Here is a 5915-nt window from a genome sequence, read left to right as displayed (position 1 = left end):
CATTTATTTTCCCTTTTATCCATTTTGGGAAAGTGGCAACAGGCCACAGCCATCACCACATGTGGCTAGCAGCCTAGGATGTGCTGGGTTATCTCTATGGATTCTCTTAGCTATGGCAGGTGCTCCCACTATTTCCAGTGGGCTGGCATGCCTGTGCACAAGCATGACTGTTTGCTTTCCCTCCTTCCCTTGTGGGGGCAGAGTTAGGGCGTGAGCACGGCAGCTGCAGTTTTTTTGTAAGAGCTTTTGCCTCACTGGTGCCTAGCAACTGAGAGGGCAGACCGAGAGGGCTGGTAAACTAGTTGGAATAACTTAAGTCATAAGGTACCATGCTACAAGTTTTTCATGGGAAGCCAGGATCCCAGTAAGCCCAGGAAGGGGAAGACAGAGATAAAGGACAAGGCGAGACAAGGGAGGGAGCAGAACGGATGTATTTTCCAAACTCACTGAAGGAAGCTATTTAGAACTGCTTGGGAAAGAGGAAGAAAAGGCTGAGGTTTGGGGGAAAAGAGAGTTTCCAGGTTCAACACATGAGGGATTATTGGTCATCCCTGCTGTTCAGGTTGATCCAGCCCAAAGGCAGTACTGGAGCACTGGAAGCAATGGGTGACCTCCACTCTTGGGCCATGGAAACCATGAAGGAAGCAGGAGAGATTTGATTGTCTGTTTGCTGCAGACATGGCTGGAGGGGTCCAAGACTTAGCCACCTTTGGAGCCTCAGGGCAGGTCAGGAAGTTGCATCTCCAGCCTTTGGGTGACACCAGGGAGTGCCCCAGCCAGAACACCTTTTTTGGTTTGAAGACAAACTTTCCTTTCCACCAGCTGTTTTTTGGACCTCCTCTTAAGCAGGTCAGATCTTGAAAGAGAGAGAATTTAAGGAAAGGAAAAAGAAAAAGCCCTGGTGCACTGAAGTCGGGTTCTGCCCACGTAGCATTGGCAGTGTGGTATAAATCCCCGCCTGGCCTCTGAGTTTCCTCAGATTGCCTGCCGTACAGCTGTAGTGGGCTTGGAGCTTTTCCTGTTTCCCAAGGGAGAAATCCTCCCTAACCAGAGAGAGAGAGGGTCAGCCTGAGAGTTCCACCATAGCTGGGCCGTGGTGGGGGGGTCTCTCCTGGAAAACAGACTCCACCGGCATGCCGGATGCTCACAGTCACATTCCTAGGCAGCCTTTCCCAGTTTGGCACAACCTATACCAACCTTGGTTCAGAAGAGATTGGGTCCCTTTGTGTGTCACCAAAATGTTATGTGCTGGTGTTGAGAGTCCTTGCCTTCACAGGCCAGAGACTGGCTCGTGAGGCAGCTGAATGATGAGCCAAAGGCTAAGTTAGGGAACTGCAGCAGAGCCCGGAAGCCAGTGACTTGCTGCATAGGTGAAGGCTGGGGTTTTTATGGACGTTTTAACTGTGGTTGGGGGGTTTTCTCATTGGCCATGGATTTGCAGGCTTTCTCAGGTGAACTGGTTCGGTTAGCACCTTTATTGGGGGAGGGGAACAATCTTGAGAGCATTTTGCTCATCAGCCCTGTGGCAGATCTGTATCTCTCCTTGAGGATGCAGGAATGCAGGCCTCCATCTCCTCAGGATGTAGAAATGATATTGCCCTCTATAGGGGATGGGATACTCACTCATCTGCCTTAGGTCTCTAGACCCAGCACTATTACCAGATGTGCTGGGTTCATAAATGTAAAGAAAGTTTCCTGGTTAGAAAGTTTTGTGATCATATCTTTTTTCTTACTTTTCCCAGGAATAGCTAACCTTGTAGTAAATTATTAGGATACAAAATCATCTTTCATCAAACAACTGGGGAATGTAGGGCTAGACTATATCCACTGGAGAACAGTTTTGGGCCTGTTAGGTAGTTACAGCCAGAGGTTTCATGTATAGCAAAGCTACAGAGGGACTAATAATATATTGCTCAGCTGCGTGACCTCCCAAAGATTTATTTAGGGATTCACTTGGTTGAAATAAGGTAGAGCCCACATTTCCTAAATTTTTGGTCTGAAAGTATATTTGAGAGATCAAGGCAGAGGCTCTTTTTCAAAAAGTGAGTAAACTAAAGTATACATTCAATTGGACTAAAAATATTACCTTTAGTTCCCTTTATAACACTATTTGGCTTCTATGGTATGAAATAATAGAGATTTCTTAAACCCTTCCTTACCATCATTGTTTGAGTAATCTATGTGTAATATGGAGTAATCTATGTGTAATATGGAGTTGAGAAAAGGCAGAGGTTATGAAATACTATTAGTGTGTGAGAAAATAAAATGATGGGGTGGATTTTTTGTTGATGCTGAGCAGACACAAAAGTTATGGAAAATTCCTGCAATTGGGATGAACATTTATAGATGTTCCAATATAGGAATAAAATTGCTGGTTTGCCAAAACTAAAATAAGTACAACATACTTGGATTTCAAAAATTAAGAAAAGAATCAAGATATGGTTAGAACAAATCATGTGTGCTGATACACAAGAGTTTCTCTTATCAAGAGATAAGAAAAGGTATAACCATTTTTGCATTTTAACATGATCCCCACTGGGCATCAATTGGAGGATAGATTAGATATGCAAGACCACACATGAACATGAGGGAATGTTGAGAGGGTATAAAATAGGATGGTAACTTCTTTTAATAAGGTAGGAGGAATATACAGAGTTGAAAAATGGTTGTTCAAAATCAGAAGACCATGATAGATTTGACCCAACCGAAATACTGATGGAAAAGTATCAGGTTTCTGCCATGGACAACTGAATTCATTTTTGGGCCTTCCATGAAGGTCCACAGGCCTTTCATGGTTCTATCTAACTCTTACTCTCTATCTTTGGGAAAACCTGTGGGACTCTGAAATAACCTCTTTCACATAATTTTCCTTGCACCATACTTCTTTTTTTTAAAGGGAAAACTTGAGTAAGACTGCATATCTTCCATTTAAGTCTTCTAATATTTGAAAGGTAAATTATCCTTTTCCCCTGGGACAAGTTGCTAGATGACAAATTATAAGACTTATTATGATTACTTAAATTAAGTTCATGGATGTTCTGTTTTTCCAATATAATTGCATTACAGGGTATAGACAAAATTTAAGACCCAGAAGAAGTTTCTTGTTTTATTCTATCTGTCCTCTCAACTTCTAGATTTTATGTTCAGTTCAGGTTACATTCAAGCCTACAGATAGTTCTGAATATACCTATGCCACAGCCTGTAATATGTAACTCATCTCACAGGCCCTTTTATCTTTACAGAGACTGCAAGATTAAGATGAGGTGTTCTTGGCCCAGCTCTTCATAGTCTTGTATTTAGTTTATTCCATGAGTGGACAATCTTGAATCTTCTGGTAGCCTTAGAAACAAATGAAAAATAAGAGAGCTAAGCACTGCTCACATGGGATCATGCATAGCATGCTGTGACCAATAATATAGCCCCTCATCTGGGCTTCTTCACCTCCCCAGAGACAGGAAGAAGTTGGAGAAGGAGCATGGCAGGAATAATATCCCTTGTTACTATGTCTGGAGTGACATGTTGTGTTAGAAGATGATATTTTATACTGAAATCCTGAAAGTGAGTAAAGATAGGAACAAAAACAATAATATCTAATAGATTTGGCATAAATTATGTGACATGCACTGGCTTGAATGTTTTACATGGATTATCTCATCAATAAATTCTCACCAGAGGTAGCAGTGTTACTCACCACTCCATAACCAGTAGATTGAGTTACTTGAGTGAAGAGTGGCAGAGGTGGAATTTGAAAACATGTGCTGTATTTCCAGAACCTCTTTGTTTAAGATTAACACACACGCACAGGAAATCAATGTGAGTCAATGCCCTGTATAGCTATCCTTATCTCAACCAGCAAAAACCCTTGTCCCTTCCTATTATAGCTTATACTCTCTCTACAACCAAATTAGAAATAAGGGCAAAATAGTTTCTGCTGGGTATTGAGGGGGTGGGGAGGAGAGGGAGAGGGTGGAGTGGGTGGCAAGGGAGGAGGTGAAGGCAGTGGGGAGAAAGAAATGACCCAAGCCTTGTATGTACATACGAATAATAAAAGAAAAAAAAAGATTAACTGTACTAGTCAGGTGAACAGAAGAACTATTTTGTTTGCACATATCCCTTCATCAGCTGATGGTTATCTCTGAGGTGTTTCCACCTTTGGTCTAATATGGCTAACAGTGCTGTGAAAATTCATGTACGGTATTTTGTGTGAATATATGTCCTAATTTATCTCATGTATATATTTAGAATATACTGAGGATCATATAGTAGGCCTGTCTTTGGAATTTTTAGGATCTGCCATATTTTTTCAAAGTGGTTACACCAATTCTTAATCCGAACATCCATGTTGTAGAGTTCTAATTTCTCTACTCACCACTTCCTATTATTATTATTTTTTGTTTGTTTCTTTCATTCTGGTGGGCAATAAGGTAGTATCTCATTGTGGTTTGATTTGCATTTTTAAAAGTTACAAATGATGCCAAACATCTTTTCATGTACTTATCCTTCTGTGTATTTTGTGGAAGAATATCTATTCATATTTTATCCATTTTAAAATTGAGTTATTTTTATTTTTCACTTGAATTCTTTAATAGAGACCATATTTGCAAGTATTTTCCCCGAATCTATATGCTGTCTTTTTTTGGGCAGTACTGGAATTTGAAATCAGGGCTTCACACTTGTTTGACAGGCATTCTTACTGCTTGAGCCACTCTTACCAGCCTTATAGGCTGTCTTTTCAATTTTTTTCATGGTATCTTTTGATGCAGCAAAGTGTTCACTTTTATGATACCCAATATGACTTTTTTTCTTTGCTTGAGTTCTTGTTGTTATATCTATGAAACCATTGCCTAATCCAAGGTATGAAGGCTAAGTTCAATTTTTTTCTAATACTTTTGTAGTTTTCACTCTTGCATTTGGGGCTTTGCTCTGTTTTGAGACAATATTATCACTAAATAATAACTTTGTCTCTGTGACAATTTTTTACTTAAGGTTTATTTTATCTGATAAAAGTACTGCCAACCATGTTCTCTTGGATTACATTTACATGGAATATCTTCTTCCTTCCTTTCACTTTCAACCTATGTGTGTCCTTAAAGCTAAAGTAGATTGCTTGTAAGCAGCATAGAGATCATGCTATTTTATTTATTCAGCAACTGTGTCTTTTGATTAGAGAATTCAGTCTATTTGTATCATGTTTATAACTGATAGGTACGGGTTTGCTAAAGAATTTTAAAATTGTTTTCTGGTTATTTCATAAGTTGCTTTTTTGTTTCTTCTCTTGTTGTTGCCTCTGATTTGGTAAATTTTTTCTTTTCTTTTCTTTCTTTCTTTGGCTTCCCTCCCTCCCTCCTTCCTGCCTCACTCCTTTCCTTCTACCTTCTTTTCTTCTTCTTTCCTTCCTCTAAGGAAAACATATATTTCTCATATATGTTAGGCAAGTCCTTTATCATTGAGATATATCCTCATCCCTTAGTAGAACTAAGCTTTTCTTCTTCCTATGTATTATTTTTGTATCTGCTGTAATACATTTCTTTTCTGTTACCACGGGGCTTGCATAATATATCTTAAGAGTTATAACTGACTATTTTAAGTTGGTAACAACTTAAATTCTTTTACTTAGAAGAACTTTAGAATTTTATGCTTCCTTGAATGATTTATATTTTGTTGTCACCATTTACTCTCTCTCTCTCTGCTCCTATCTCTCCTCACTATTCCCTCTCTCCATTCCTTCATCTTTCTAGAAATGAATTGCTTCTCAGACTTTCCTGGCTTCAAATAGCTATTGTAACATAGGAGGGGAATGTATTCCAGAATTGGTCCTGAAGGAGGAACTGGCCTCACAGCATCATGTTTCTCTTTAGTCATTTCCAGGACCTGTTCTTAATTGTTTTTCTTATTCTCGCACTGTTTCTATTGCC

The sequence above is a fragment of the Castor canadensis genome, chromosome 1, assembly GCF_047511655.1.
Source record: "Castor canadensis chromosome 1, mCasCan1.hap1v2, whole genome shotgun sequence".
NCBI lineage: Eukaryota > Metazoa > Chordata > Mammalia > Rodentia > Castoridae > Castor > Castor canadensis.
This window is presented reverse-complemented; position numbering follows the sequence as displayed.